Below are 17,018 nucleotides of genomic sequence, written 5' to 3'. Positions count from 1 at the left end.
ACATATTTTATTTAAAAAAAAACCCCTTTCAAATGTAAACATTTCTTTTATTTCAATTAATGCAACTGGAGTGTCTTAAAGTAAGATCAAACCCTTATTAGGGTTATTAAAGAAATGCATTAATTAAAAAACTTGATTAAGTGTGAAACGATATTTTAACCACCATAAATTTGGGATTGCCCATATAAAGATGAGATAGTAGATTACACATTTTATGTTGTGGGAATATGACGAACGCGATACTGTAAATTAAAAAAATAAAAAATTCTATAGTATTTAATTTAAAATAATTTAATTATCAATGACATTTATCAACCATCATAGAAATTGAAAAAAAAACAAGGGATATAGTTGACATGTTTCTTAAGATAGCTCTAAAAGTTTTGAGAATAGAGAATATATGTGTGAAAGATGGCTACTTTATAAATATACTAATTGAAAGTGAAGAAGTGTCTGGTTCTGTTGCAGAATGATCTTAGGCGAGAGACGTTTCTCAGGCGATATGGTCTCATACAGCGGCGTTCTCAGAAAAAAAAATAGATAAAAAACAAAAAGTAGTAACCATTTCGTATGTTATATATACGAAATATAAAACTAATAAAACAAAACAAGCGAACAAAATTAATAAAAAAAACATAGTTATTGCTTAGTTCTATATTCTTTGAATAGGAAATGACCTGCATCATCAATTATTTTTCCACCATTGTTTATATTAATAAGACTTTCTTTGCAGATTTTCTTAATAGAAAGTCCTGCATACATTTTTCGTCTACCCAGACCTTGGAAGTATGCAAATACTTTTCTTTCAAACATGCTTCCTTTTTGAGAAATCATATGTTTTGGAATTTTTGTACAGATAAGTAAATTGTTTCTTTTGTGTGTTTAACATTAAACACAATTTGTGAAATTAAATTTAGTTATTGACATTACTTTTTGCTGGCTAACTCAGCACTTTTGTGATTGGAAGCAGCTAAGATGTCATTTGCATAGACTAGCTGTTAGATGTGTGGTGATGGGCTATCAGATTATATATATGATCTTCAAGGTTAATGCTATATTGGCTTTTTATTTGGAGATGTCGTGTTTTCCCGTACAAAAAGTCAGAACATGCCGTAAAATATAAAATAATATTTAAGGTAACTGATTAAGAAGTGGCTAAAAATGCATCTCCCTTCAAGCTCAAAATTTTTTGCTTTATTTTTATAACATTAAAACAGCACTGCGATCGAAATTTTTTTCCTTTCAAACAAAAAAAAAATTAAAAAAAGTGATTGGTAGTACCACCGAAATATTTCAATATTCTTATCAGCACATCATAAAATGCATCATTCATAAATGCCATAAAATAACTCTGCTACGATCGACATCTAATTGGATAGACACATTTGGTAGCATATCAAACAGACAATGATAATTTTTTACACCGTCGGCAATTCCGGATGTAGACGTGGAATTGACCATACCCAAAGCATAACCACTTCGGCGCCCACAATGCTTGAGCAAACAGGCAGTAAATGCGCTGTGCAACCAATTGAATGCGGTGCGATCCGATGCGAGTGTGGCTACAATCAGTGGTGGTTTTTGTGTTCGATGAACACATAACTTCTGACACACGACGGTGGCGACAACGCCACACAGAGTAACAAACAGATCGACCCCAAATGAGAGGGAGTCTTCCATGAAAAGTGTTTTCTTTTTTTATTCGAAAGAATTTCATTTAAATTCGAGTATCGTTTTTGCCCGAAACTAAGTAAATAAATAATGAAAACTTGAATATGTGTGTTTTTCTTTCTTTCTTTTTTTGGGGGGCTTCATTCCCCTGTGTTGCTTTTGCCTTTGTCAGTCGCCTCGTCAAGTTTTATAAACATAATTGATACAACTTATTTGCGCCCTCCAACGGGTGTATGTTGCATTGCTGAGTGTGTACAAACAAACATACGGCCGCATACATCACACACACGCACACACTCTGAATATATGGATACATTTATGTTTCTATGCAAGAACGTACATATATACACGTACTCATATGTGCAGTCGTATGTTTATGTACTCATGTCTGTATGCAGGGAGACTTCTTGGCAAGAGAACGAAAAGAAACAAAAAAAAACATAAAATTAAATTTCAAAATCTAAATAAATAACTCCACCAAAAATAAAGTTTATGGAAAAATCAACCCCGGATTCTTTAGCCACCGACTTTCATTGTTTGTTGAGAGCCAACGAACCTTCTAAGGAAGGGGACGCAGTGGCAGTCTGCCAGTCTTTCGTCAAAAACCCGCCAGTCAGCCAGCCAGCCACTGTTCTGCTTTCGGACGCCTTATCAGTTTTGGTGGGTTGGTTTCCAATTGGAGGCATTACCTACCTCAACATGTGATTAGCGATAATAATGCTTAAAAGCAGTCACATTCAAACTACCACCACAAATAACATCGTGCAACGGGCATGCACATATTCGGCCGAATGAATGCATTAACGTCGACTGACAGGGATCACCAAAAGTTCTCCTTCAAAATTTCGAATAAATCTAACTAATTTTACTCTTATATACATACATGGACGTTTTTTTAAGTAAAAATAGGAATCGCCATTATTAGGGTTTTAAGGGGCCGAACTATTAATATAAGATAGAGAAACCCTTTATGAATAAAAGTATAGGGATTCTAGTTGTCCCGAAATAATTCGAATGATGTGTAATATAACAAAACATGACATTTCTCTGCCACAAGAGTTGTTATGTATTGCTATCTATTTCAATCAATTCCCCTTCAAAATGCGGTCAAATTCATCAAAATACCGAATATCGGGAGGTACGGTTATATTGTCCACTACAGCGGTTGGTATCTATTGCGAATATCAAATACTAAACTTGAATCGCATCCGCTTAAAAATGTTGGGATAAAAATTATGTAAATACTGACCACTATTGTAATATAGGGGCTTAAGGATAAATTCGTTGGAAAATTTATTTTAAATCGTCAAAAAATCGAATATCTGGAGAACAGTTGTATGGGGTTATAGAAAAACGCGGACGATTACAGACAACGTTCTATTTGTAGAACTATTAGAAACCGAAAATTACAATTTCAAATTTTTCAATTCTGTTGAAAATGTGGCTGAAATCATCAAAATATTGAATACCTTGGGGTACCGTTATATGGGGATATACCAATACGGAATATGTTTGACAGGATAGAACCAAAACACAGAGAGTCCAAAATAATCAAATGAGAGTCCGAAAATCAGAAGTTATCATTATATGGGGCTAGGCAATCATCCAAGACGCAAATAATATACTGGGCTGTATATTGATTTTAACGGACACACGGACAGACATAGACTTATGATTTAATGCTCTTCACGAAAACATATGTTTTGAGTCTTCAACGAATATTAGGATATGTTCGGTAAATAATAAAACATTTCAGCAACTATTATTTTCTATTTTTTTTTTGAATACTTTATACTAGTAATGCGATTCTCTAACTCATTTTTTTAGTTACTGTCAAAAGTCGGCAAATTAAAAAGCTTTAAATGTCGGTAATTAACGAAACTCATCGGTAAGCTAGCGACGAAATCAAAGTATTAGCGACTACTTTGACCTATCGATGGATACCAATGTTGTCAACCTTAACATATTTTTTATATAAAAATTTTGGGCTTCAAAGATACCGTTTTTCTCAATAAAAAAAGAAAAATATAAACAAATAGTTAAATAATATGGTCCTGTAAAATGTTTCAATGTTTTCCTACAATTAGCTACAAAAGCCAAAATAGATTTCTATTCGTCACATGAGTTCTGTTACATTAACATTAAAGAGAAAAATTGGACAAAATCCCTTTTAGACTGTTTATTGGTTTGGACCTTATTTCACTTACAGAAGCCGCCGTGTTTTGTTCCGTGGGGACAGTTTCAGTGGGCGTTTGAGAAGGTTGAGCTCTTGAAACTAAAGGTTCAAGAAGAATATCAATGTATCCTAACATGGCAAAACGATTTTGAGAGGTTTGACCCAAGTTTCATATGTCTCTAGGTTCACTGATTCTCGGCCGTTTTGTGTTCAATTAACCAGAAAAGGCTGAACTGGGTAAGGATGCGGGATTGTTTGTTTTCTTGGCCTTTTATTTCTGACAAATTAGGGAATTTTGAGACTCACTTTCATAAGATATTCTTTCTTCAATGGCCTTATTTTTGGTCTTTGCTTTCTCGGGAATCTTTGAATTAGTTTGGGGATCTTCGGTATTACTGGAAAATTTATTTTGAGAGTTGTTAACATTCATCTTCCGATTGATTCTTTTGGATTTTTTGTTGTCGCACGGTTTGTCTTGAGGCACATTTTCAGACATAATCCATTCATCCCCGGCTATTGGATCGACCATTTCTTGTATAAAAAATTCGATTTAATGATTTTAAAATTCCATTTATTTTTTCCGATTTTTATATTTTCTATTTTTTAGGACACAGTTCGAATACATAAAATAAATGTTAACCAAGCCACACACAATACAATTGGTTGTACAACTTGGAGAGGTTGTACTCAAAATTGTATTGTTTGTGGCCCGGTTGTACGAAGTTGTGTCTCGGTTGTATAAAAAATCAAAATTTTTTGATTTTTTTCTCATGTTGTACCAACCGATTGTAACGTTTGCGGGCATGTAGCATACAATTTCATTTTGTGTTTATTTTTGAAGAGGCAACACCACTGTTTCGCACATCAAAACAATACGAAATCAAATCAAAATCATTTAAATGTGTGATTTTAATGTATATATAAAATGGAATTTCAATTTATAAAATGGAATTTCAAAAATTAATAATAAAAGCTATTGAGTCAATTATAGAGCATGTATTTTTTCCGGTGTCATCTTAACTCAAACAAACAAAGTGAAGTTGTACGAAGAGGTAGTGCACCAAATTGTATCGTCTGTGACCGAAACACACAATTTGTGTACTCTAAAAGTTGTACAACCAGTTGTATCGTGTGTGGCTTGCATTAGATGAACAAACTATAACTGCCCGAGGGCCTTTGTAGTCCAAGTTCTTAGCATAATATTTAAAACAGCACGGTTTGTTGAATTTTAAACCAAAAAATAACGTGAAAACTTTTGAGTCATCCCCTTACTAGCTAAACAAATGCAATGACGTTGTGTCTCTGTATGTATGTGTAGTTATTGCATTTTGTCACAACCACAAATGCATTCTTTGTACTCTGTTGCAGTTAATGGATGGATATGAACATGCAACTTATGTATGATGATGATAATACGGGTCATTAGCTCATTTAATATCAGCAGCCGTTGCAGTTCTGCAAACCGCAACCACGCTGTATTCAAACTCACACCCACTCAATACAGCAGCAGACTAAGTACGTTCCATCATGCCCTGACTCGATCTATAGGAGCATGCTGTGAAAATGTCAAACGAGTGCGTAAGTGCTCTTGTACACGCATGCCATTGTTGTGTCGGTAGCGCAACTACTTTTTTCCGTACTGTCACTACCGAATACAGAACTCGAACGGGCCGACGATAAGAATATGAAATCCCAGTGGACAAGAGTGCCAGTAGCACATGTCAATCGTGGTTCCAAGTGTACATCAGCAGCACACAACCATAGTTCAAATTGCACACAATGGACGGCCAGTGAGAGTGGCTGTGAGTAAACAACACCCTACATCAACAAAAGACAAACAGATTGATGGACGCATTGGCTGACTGCGTCAGTCATTTGGTATCAGTATGACGGTGTTCAATTTACAATTTTACATACACTTACTCTCAAATTAATGGCACAGAAGTCATATAAAATATATATCTTCTAGAATATTTTAATGATTAGAATATATTCCTTTTAGCATTTTCGACAGAGTAAATATTTGCCTTTGGCTCTTATTTTTTTTACTGGAAAATATTAAGGCAAAAGAGAAGCAAAGAAGTTCGGACTGAATTTTCTAATTTATTTTATGTTGAATAGTAGGTGTCTACAAGAAAGAATAACTGCTTATTTTTCCTTGTTAAAATAATGGCTTAGTAATCTGTATACTTCATTATACCCTCGTATCGTTTGATACGGCCAAAACGTGCCTAATCGAAATAACGCTTTTAGAGACCTAGGGCTCTTTGAACCAAATCCTTTTCTGGGCATTTGGAGTTGATATAGATATGCCCGTCTGTCTGTCTGGCTGAGGCGCATGATAACTCTCGAAGGGAGTATCCGATTTGGTCCAAATTTGGTACATCATAGTATTATTATCAAACTTAGATCGAGTTTGGAGGTGGGCAATTTCGGTCCACTCCTTCTTGTACGTTCATTTTTCCATTCAGACTTGGCACACCTCAATATTTTTATCAACACAAGATCTATTATAAAGATGGTAGTGATAGGACTATTCCTTTTGGTACCTCCCCACAAAGGGTCAACATATTGAATAACCAAAAACGATTATAAAATCTTAAATAAACATCCTTTTCTGTTCATATTTCACACATCACATTATTACTAACACGAGATCTTCTGTGAATATCCCATATTCATCGGTCCAACCCTTCTAGTGCCAAATGTTCGAAATTTTGAATATCATGAATGTACACGCGATATTAACATTTTATTTCATTCAGACTTAGTACATCTCAATATTTCCTTCTAACATTTCTATCAGACCATTTCTTTCGATATCTCTCCCACATAGGGTTCAAGATTTTGAAAAACAGAACACTCAAATAAAGCGAAATGAACGTCCAACTCTCTTCAAATTTCACACATACTAACATTTTTGCTAACACAAGACCAGTTGTGAATATGATATATATCTGCGAATCCCTTCCTTATACCCTACACCACAAGGTGGTCAGGATATTATGTCTTTGTGCATTTGTTTGTAACAGGCAAAAGTAAACGAGATAGACCCATAGTTCCTTTTGATGACCTGCATAGAATCACATCCTGAGTCGATTTATGCATGTCCGTCCGCCCGTCTGTCCATGTATTTTTGTACACAATGTACAGTTCGCATTTATTGCCCAATCCAAATGAAATTTTGCTTAATCATTTGCTTGGCCCAAGAACGAACCCTATTGAAATTGGAGATAATCGGTACAAATTTATATATAGCTACCATATATTTCTTCGTCCGATTTGCATTTTATTGTGCACCAAACGTGTAATATCAGCCCGAATAGTATGGAATTTTGTACATACAACCAAATTAGGCCTGAAAATAAGTATGTCAACTTTGATCGAAATCGGTTTAGATATAGCTATAGCTCCCATATATACTGTTCATCCGATTTGTTGTTTTTGTCCTACGCAGCCGTAATATGCACTCTGTAACAACTGTGGGAAAATATATCAAATGCAGCCCAGAAATATCTTTGCCAAATTTTATCGAAATCGGTTCAGACTTGGATATAGCTCCCATATATATCTTTATCTGATTTCGAATTAATTTTGCACCAAATGGGCAATACAAGTCCGAATTTAAAAGATACAAATACTTCGGCATAACTTTAAATTATAATTATAATCATGGCGCGTATGATTGAATTCTCCCATAAAAACTTTTAATTGTTATGTGGAGCTCTACTAAATTAGCAAAGTGGTGTAGGGTATCATAAAGTCGGCCCCGCCCGACTTTAGAACTTTCTTTACTGGTTTTTCAGTACTTTTATCTGTCATAACTTGCAAAATAAGTCGGCGATTCTTTACAACTTGCTTCATCTAAATATTTTTCTCAACCAGAAACCTGAGATTAATTTGGAATTTATGATTTCGCATAAAATAAAATAAATGTTCGATGTTCCTTAATTTTGCCCATACTAATATTTTCATCTGTACTAGATGAAAATGGAATACTTCCATCGACTATATCTGGTACTCAGGCACATTTTAACATTTTCTAACAATTGTCACATTGAGGAAGTAACCAATATCCTGGCACGTCGCAATATTTACATCATATTTATTTAGGTCCGATACTAAATGGACAATTTTGCCCAATCCTTCGGAACCAACTCCATAGAGGGTCAACGATTTGAATAATCATAACAGAAATCAAAATAAATTTATATAATCAAACACTGGCGGAGGGTACAAATCTGTCGGCAAAACCGACTGATACTTGTTTCTGTATAGCTTTTATATAGCATTCAGATATTTTAAAAGTTTTCACTACATTTTTTTGGTGCAATTATATGCATAGGAAAATTTCAACAGAATATTAAACTGAACTCAAAATTACTCTGCTATGATTTTGACAGTAGATGTTTGACTCTCTTTCTCTATATTTGTGTGTACCAATGTAATTTTTTTATTATTCCAATTTATGTATGTGAAGAAAAGATGTGTTCTGGTTAACAAACAGATGGGACAAATTGAATAAAGAGGATCGTTACCACATGACGACGATACACACTCTTACTTCCCCTCCTCTTGCTCGCGTATGTAGAATACGCCAAGCCAGTGTGGCGTTCGACTTAAAATTGATACTGCATGCGACTTATGTATGTATGCCTCGGATGGGTGTTTCTCCGCCTATCTTGCATTCATTATCACCATTAGCTACCCAAAACTGATGAAGGTACAGTGATGGACGCACACAAGTATGTATGAATGTACGTTTGATGTCACTTATTGCGTTATACTTTGTTTACACTTATCATCAAAAATAGAAAGTAATTAACGCATCTTTTTGTTTTCAAAGTGGCTGAAAATTCGTTGAGCCTACTAAACGGCTTACTGCGGTGAAATTATGTGTATAGTTATTATTAATTTCAATAATAATTCCAAACTTTTACAAAGAATGACAAATATTAACATATTTGTAATGCAATTGGAGACATCATAAATATTTATTTAATCATCTAGAAACTTTCCAATTTCATTCTAAAAAGTTGATTTCAATGTTCTTCATATCTCGGGTTTAAATGTTGAAAATTTATGTCGAAAATATATGATAATGGTTGTACCAAAATATATAGTTTCTGATAAATACAAGCAAAGACTACAGGGTGAGATAAAAAATTGCAAAAAAGTCAAACGCCATCATTTTTACATTTTTTTTAATTTTATTGAATGAAAGCATAAATGTCGGAAATAGCATAAGATTTTAGAATAAGTTTAGATTTATTCGAATTGGTCACCTTTGGCACGAATTATAGCCTTCAAATGGTCAATGAAATCGTCACACGCTGCCCGAATGTTGGTCTGCGGTGTTTTGGCGCATTCCCGGCGAAGCGCTTGCTTGAGGTGATCGACACTTTAGTATTTGTAAGTGCCAACCTTCCTTTCCAAAATACTCCAAACACAATAGTCCAACGAATTGGTATCCGGAGATTTTGGTAGCCATTGTGCGCTGGAAATGAAGCGAGGAACCTCATTTTGTAACCATTCTGTCTAAGGTCTGCGGCCAAAATGTTTGCGCGCCCATGGCTTTAATACACCCTCCAGAATATGTTCGCGATAATATTCGGCATTTATTCTGATGCCACGGTCTATTATAACGAGCGGAGAGCAACCATCGCCTGTTATGACGGCCCACACCATCATCATGGCCGGCGCTTGAGTTGAGAATATAATGAGGTGTCACTGGAATAATTTTAACAGCTGTCGGACGAGTGGCTTAGAAATGACAGCAGTCTGAAGATGGTTGCAGTTTTTTCATCTCACCCTATATTCATATAAATACTCAGTGAAATTTATTTTTTCTTGTCCACGAAGAATTGAATAGCATTACCCATTATTAAACAATAATTCTGATTAATGAATTAACAATTGGGTGACTGATCTGAGATTACGACGATAATTGTAATAATATAACAATAATAACATGAAGGAGAATTTGGTTTACTGAGAGCCTGTGATTTTGACAAGAGCTGATCAGAGATATTGATGCACAGGGAGAGAACGAGCTTATACCTCTAAAATATTGTAACGACGATCGCACACCAACGTAATGTTTTGTGTAATAAACGTACAAGATCGTACTAAATTTGGTATGAGACATCTAAATTTAGTAAAATTGGTATTCTATCATATAATCTATGTTAGGACATAGGATTGAGTATCCTATCTCATGTTTTATTAGACATTCACCTATGTATATAAATGAGTAAAATATGAGTGACTGACGAAACGGCTGAAGCTGGAATCTTGAAACTTTGCATATGGACAAATATTGGTGGGTAGGGGTGATATACCGCCGAGTTTTTGGAAATACGAACTAGAAGTCTACTAAAAAATACCGAATTTGGTTCTTTTTGATACATTGAGAACGGGCGTTTTGATATTTGGTACAAAAATTAAGTTTGGGAAATTGTCTTCAGATAAGTATGTGTTTTTGAAAATGTGTGCTAAGTACTAAATGGTACTAAATTCCGTACAAATTGGTTTTGCTTGAACGAATTGATTGGTGGTTAAGGTTAAGATAGAGAGTTAGGTTTGGAAATACGTTCAGCAAACGAAGGAAAGGTACTAACTGTTACTATATTAATAATGCCTAAAGGGATACTGCATGAAATCTGAAGTCTGGCATTAGCATCACTGTCCGTGTGTAGAGTTGAGATTTGGAGGTGGTTTTGGAATTAAAAGTGTCAAATGGTACTAAATTTGGTATTTGGATAAGGGTTTGAGTTGGAAGCTTAAAATTTGGAATTAGGATCACCTTTTGTGCATTTTGGTTCATACAGGGCGGAGGATTTGGAAATAAGCACTTATAAGTATGAAAAGTAGTAAATAGTATTAACTTTGGTATTTAGGTAAGGAATAGAACTGGAAATTCGAGTGAGAGTCTTTGATGTCGTATAGGATAGACAAACTAAAGGTTTTGCGAAATCCGAACATTACGTGTACGACAATTACTAAAATACACTAAATTTGGTTCATATATTTAGAATACTGTGAACGGAATAATATTGAATTTTTGTAGAAGAGTCAATTCTGGAAATGGGGGTTGATGTAAGGGAGTGGTTTTGGAAATATGTACTAAATGTAAGAACTGTGCTAAATTTGGTACAATCCCGTTTTGGATGAACGGAAGAAACTGGTAATTTGAAATTTTGTAATTAGGGTCCCTGTTGACTAAGGTTTGTGGTTAATTTAGTACTAAGTGGTACTAAATTGGGTTCTGGGTGAAGGAAGGAGATGGAATCCCGAAATTTGACAGTCGGTATCTGACATTGACATTGATATCTAAGATAGAGAGGTGGTTTGGAAATGTGTACTATAGTTGTTCGAAAGTGGTACTAAATTTGGTATTGGGTGAAGGGATAGAGCTAAAACCGTAAAATTTTATATTGCGATAACTGTTGGGATCTTGGATTGAGATATGGAACGATTTTGGAAACAAGTACTGAAATTATAGGAAAAGTACCAAATGTTAGTAAATTTGGTATTTTGTGGATATATAGAACTGGAATCCTGAAATATGATATTGAGGTCTCTGTTGGTATCTAGTGGTTATTTGCAAACTCGTGCTGTAGTTGTTTGAAAAGTACTAAATGGTATTCATTTTGGATCACGGGTGGTGTCCAGGATGAAGAGATGCATATTGTGTTTGATATCGAGGCCACTGTTTCTGGGGTTTACATATAAACACATATGTGTCTATTGTGAAATGTATGAAGTTTTGATTAAAAAAATTGTCAAACTGAACAATTTGAATACTATCTAGTTAAATACCTTCCACCATTTGGAACGAATTTGGAAATTTTCAAAAAATAAAGTCCCTAAAAAATTCTGTTAAAACTTTAAAAATACCAAATATAGCCGTTATATTGGGGTCTATACGACGTTTACCTACATAGGCTTTGTTTGTCATAAGCCATTACCATATTCAAATTCGAAACTTAAAATAAACGGTGAATAATAGAATAATATAGGGAGGTACTGTTATATTCAGGCTATACGAAGACGTGGACCTGCATAGACAATTTTCTGTCACAGACTGTAGTCCCCATTACGAACTCTAAATACGTAATTTGAAACAATTCCGTTAAATAATGACGCTAAAATCATCAAAATACCGAATTTTGGGAGGTACCGTTATATGGGGGCTATACGAAGACGTGGACCTGCAGAGATAATTTTCTGTCATAGGCTGAAGTGTCCATTTCGAACTTCAAATACCAAATTTGAAACAATTCCGGTGAATAATGTTGCTAAAATCATCAAAATACCGAATATCGGGAGGTACCGTTATATGGGGGCTATATGAAAACGTGGACCTACATGGCCCATTTACGAACTTAGCTTGCCTACTTGAAAAATAAACACGTGTGCAAAATTTTTGCCTTCTATCTCAATTTGTTCGAACGATAGCGTGATTACAACAGACAGACAGACGGACATGGCTAAATCGACTTAGAATTTTACGCTGATCGAGAATATATATACTTTGTTTGGTCTGACATGAGTATTTCGAGGAGTTACAAACGGAATGACAAAGTTAATATACCCTCCATAGTATGGTGGAGGGTATAAAAAGGCAATTTAAGGTAGACTTTTTCGCTATCGGGTTATAGGACACTTGATAGTACTGTATACACGAAAATTAATGTATAACAAGTAAAAAAGCTGTAAGTTCGGCCGGGCCGAACTTTTAATACCCTCCACCATTTGGTATAAATTTGGCAATTTCCAAAAAAAATAAATAAATAAAATAAAAAAAATCCTTTAAAAATTCTGTTAAAATCTTAAAAATACCGAATGTCTATACGACGACGTATACCTGCATAGGCAACTTTTGTCATAAGTTATTACAACATTTAAATTCTACTTGTTTATAATGTAGCTAAAATCATCAAAATACCGAATATAGGGGGTACCGTTATATGGGGGCTATACGAAGACGTGGACCTGCACAGACAATTTTCTGGCATGGGCTGAAGTATCCATTACGAACTTCAAATGCGAAATTTAAAACAATCCCGGTAAATAATGTCGCTAAAATCATCAAAATACCGAATATCGGGGGGTACGGTATATGGGGCCTATACGAAGACGTGGACCTACATGGTCCATTTTCTGTTTACTGCTGCAGTGTCTATTACGAACTTCAAATACCAAATTTGGAACGGTTCCGTTAAATAATGTCGCTAAAATCATCAAAATACCAAATATCGGGGGGTACGGTATATGGGGGCTATACGAAGACGTGGACCTACATGGCCCATTTTCTGTTTTCTGCTGCAGTATCTATTACGAACTTCAAATACACAAATTTGGAACGGTTCCGTTAAATAATGTCGCTAAAATCATCAAAATACCGAATATCGGGGGGTACCATTATATGGGGGCTATACGAAGACGTGGACCTGCACAGATAATTTTCTGTCTTAGGCTGTAGTATCCATTACGAACTTCAAATGCCAAATTTGAAACAATTCCGGTGAATAATGTCGCTAAAATCATCAAAATACCGAATATCGAGAGGTACCGTTATATGGGGGCTATATGAAAACTTGGACCTACATGACCCATTTACGAACTTAACCTGCCTACTGGCAAAATATACATGTGTGCAAAATTTTAGCCTTCTATCTCAATTTGTTCGAAAGATAGCGTGATTACAACAGACAGACAGACAGACAGACAGACGGACAGACAGACAGACAGACACACAGATAGACAGACGGACATGGCTAAATCGTCTTAGAATTTTACGCTGATCAAGAATATATATACTTTGTTGGGTCTGACGTGAGTATTTCGAGGAGTTACAAACGGAATGACAAAATTAATATACCCTCCATAGTATGGTGGAGGGTATAAAAAGTGCCAAATAGTACTGAATTTTGTACCATTCTAATTGGGTGAACATTCGGAAATTTAGCATGAAACTGCCACTGTCGTTGTGTATTACTACTTGTACCACTCATATTGGGTGAACGGTTAAAACTTAATTTCGAAATTTTGGAGGGATCGGAATATTTAAGATCAATATATTCTAAAAGTACAAAATTGAGTACCACCGCAATTGGGTATGACAGAGATTAAATTTGATACATTTTTCAGAAAATGAGGAGTACTGCTTGCTAGCACATATTGTTACATAAAATTATGTTCCGAAGCTAGAGAGCTTTATACGAACAGATAGACAGATGGTAAATCGATTGAGATTTTTATTATGATCAAGAATATATATACTTTGTAGGATCCATAATGTATATTTCGAAGTGTTATAAACGAAAAAACAAACTAATATACCCTTCATACTATGGGGGAGAGTATAAAAAAGGAACGTTACTACTCTGAGCCCTCAGTCATGAATTAGTTATCATAAGAAATGTATTTTTGAATTTCTTTCATAAATTTACTACAAATTGATTTTTAAAATTACAATTTTAAATTTCAAACCACACTAAGTAGTTATAATTATACAAGTGTAATAAAAAAGGGAAATTACACTCACGTACGTACACGTGCAATATCCACAATGTATTTTCTTCAATTGGCAATAGAATGGTAATAGCGGCTATTAACGATCAATAAGCGCCTCCAATAGTGGAGGAACACCTGTTGGATACAAACATTTACAGAAGGTGCATACAAAAATTAGTTTCATAGTCAGTCGGTGTAATTGCAAATCAGTATTCTAAAATGGTTAAAAGTTCAATCGAATAGACAGGTCGGTGTGAACAAACACCAAAATTGTTGAAAAACGTGACAGCCGCGAGCGGAAGTTTTTTCACTCTGTTGTGGTCAACTGTTTCGAAATCATTTCGAAGCATAAAATGTGTTCGTTTCGAAGAAAATGCAAAGCAAAATAAAACAAATAAAACGAAAATGAAAACACTTAAGAATGATTGCATTGCTGATAAAGAGAGTTCAGTTGCAGTGGCTGTCGAATCGTGCAGCGCACACACATTTTAAGCTCATTACGGATTATTGAAGGAATTAATGGATTATCAAAGAATTGTTGAAACCGAACAGAAACTGCATCTTTTGTCTCATTACAAAGAACAATAAGACGAGACAAATGATTCATTAAACTTCCGCCAACTATAACTGTTGAGGACGGGGATGGCGTCTGCAAAAACTAAAAAAGAACTCATAAAATAACAAAAACAATTCCGACGAATAAGAAATGATAAAGGAAACGTACGGATCTATTTTCAGCAAAGATTTTTTGTATGAGCAGTTTCAAAACTTGTATCATTTCCAACACGTAGATGCAATCCATTGATGTTTTTTGGTATAGCACCGATAGACATATCAGATTATTTTAGGTGGCATGTAGGTCCACGTTTTCATACAGCTCCCATATAACGGTACCCCCCGATATTCTGTATTTTTATGATTTTATCCACATTTTTCAACGGAATTGTCTGAAAATCCACACAAAGAGTTCTTATCTATATAGGTCCACGATATCGTATATCAGAGTTCATAGTGAGTACTTTATCCCCTTGGAGATTATTGTCTATATAGGCCCACGATATCGTATAGCCTCCATATAACGGTACCTCCCGATAGTCCGAATTTTTATGATTTTAGCCACATTTTTCAATGGAATTGTCTGGATATCCACACAAGGAGTTCCTTGTGAGTACTTTATGCCCTGGGAGAGAATTATCTATATAGGTCCACTGTACCCCATCGTTATTTTGACGATTTTAGCCACATTATTCAACGGAATTGCAAATGCACACAAGGATTTCCTTGTGAGTACTTTGCCCCTTAGGAGAGAACTGTCTAAATAGGCCCACATTTTCGTGATTTTTTCATGATTTCTGCGACATTATTTACCGGAATTGGTTCAAATTTCGTATATAAAGTTCCGAACCGTTACTATAGCCTATGACACAAATTACTTATGCAGGACCATATAACGGTTTTCATTTGAGTGGCATTTTTCGACGAATGTTTATTTTTTTTGTTTTTTTTTTTTTTTTTGAAAAGTTTGAAGTTTCTTCCAAGCTGCCTTTTAACTTGTTGTCTTTGAAATGGTTCCAACATTGACTTTCCTTTGTGGAATGGAATTTCCCATAAAATAATACAACCACACATACATTCATATATTTTTGCATATAAATCAATCTATGTACTACATTTGTGAGTAAATGGAGTTTTATAAGCATAAAGTGCATAATTGTCGCCGCTTATTTTTAGAATGCGGGACGGCAGTTGCAAGAAAAACAAAAACAAGACTAGAGAACAATTAAATTCAATTTTTATCCCTAGCTTAAGCAGTCGCGGCATCGGCATTTTAAATGAAATAAAATCAGCAATTGATCGTTCGCATTAAAGGCTGAACATGTCGGGCACCACACATCAGCAGTTATGGATGAGTGAGTGGGCCGCATCGGCTGAGACAGTTTTAGTCCTCAACAACAATAACAGAACAACAACAACAACAACAATGGCTACTTAGTGTTATTTGAACAAGCAATGACTGTGAGTATCGCAAAGATTGTGTGTTGAAATTCTAAAAATAGCCACAAAGCATACACACACACACACGACCGTAAAAGTGAAAAACGAGGGGATTCGCTTAGTTCCTTACACCCACTCCTGCTGATGCAGTGCAAAAATATTTCGTGTCTCTAATTTTAGGGTTACCATACTGAAATTATAAACTCATTTCCTCTGTCGGGATTTTTGTGGATATAGATCCCGTATACGAAACTACCAAATTGTATTTTGTTAACATTACCCTTAAGTAGGATATTCTTCTCCTACCGCTCCTAAGCATTTGCTATACAATGTATATAATACAATTAATATAACTACATAATCAACACACAACACTATCTATCTAGATATACTCTTCATCGTAGTCAAAACAGGTAACGGTAATTCGGTCGGGACGAAATTTTAGTACCCTCCACTTGTGGCAAAGTGTGCAAGTTAAATAAAGGTAAATCCTTCAAAATGCCATGAAGTGGGCGGTTCCGATGTATGGGGTGAACCTAATTATAATATTGTCTGTTCCCGATACCGTTATTTGGGGCTATTGAAAGGGGTAGACCTATATGCACCTCTTTCCATCTGAGATTGGTGCCCACTAAAAAGTTAAAATGTCTACTTG

The sequence above is a fragment of the Musca domestica genome, unplaced genomic scaffold, assembly GCF_030504385.1.
Source record: "Musca domestica strain aabys unplaced genomic scaffold, Musca_domestica.polishedcontigs.V.1.1 17, whole genome shotgun sequence".
Taxonomy (NCBI): domain Eukaryota; kingdom Metazoa; phylum Arthropoda; class Insecta; order Diptera; family Muscidae; genus Musca; species Musca domestica.
Note: the sequence above shows the minus strand (reverse complement) of the source record.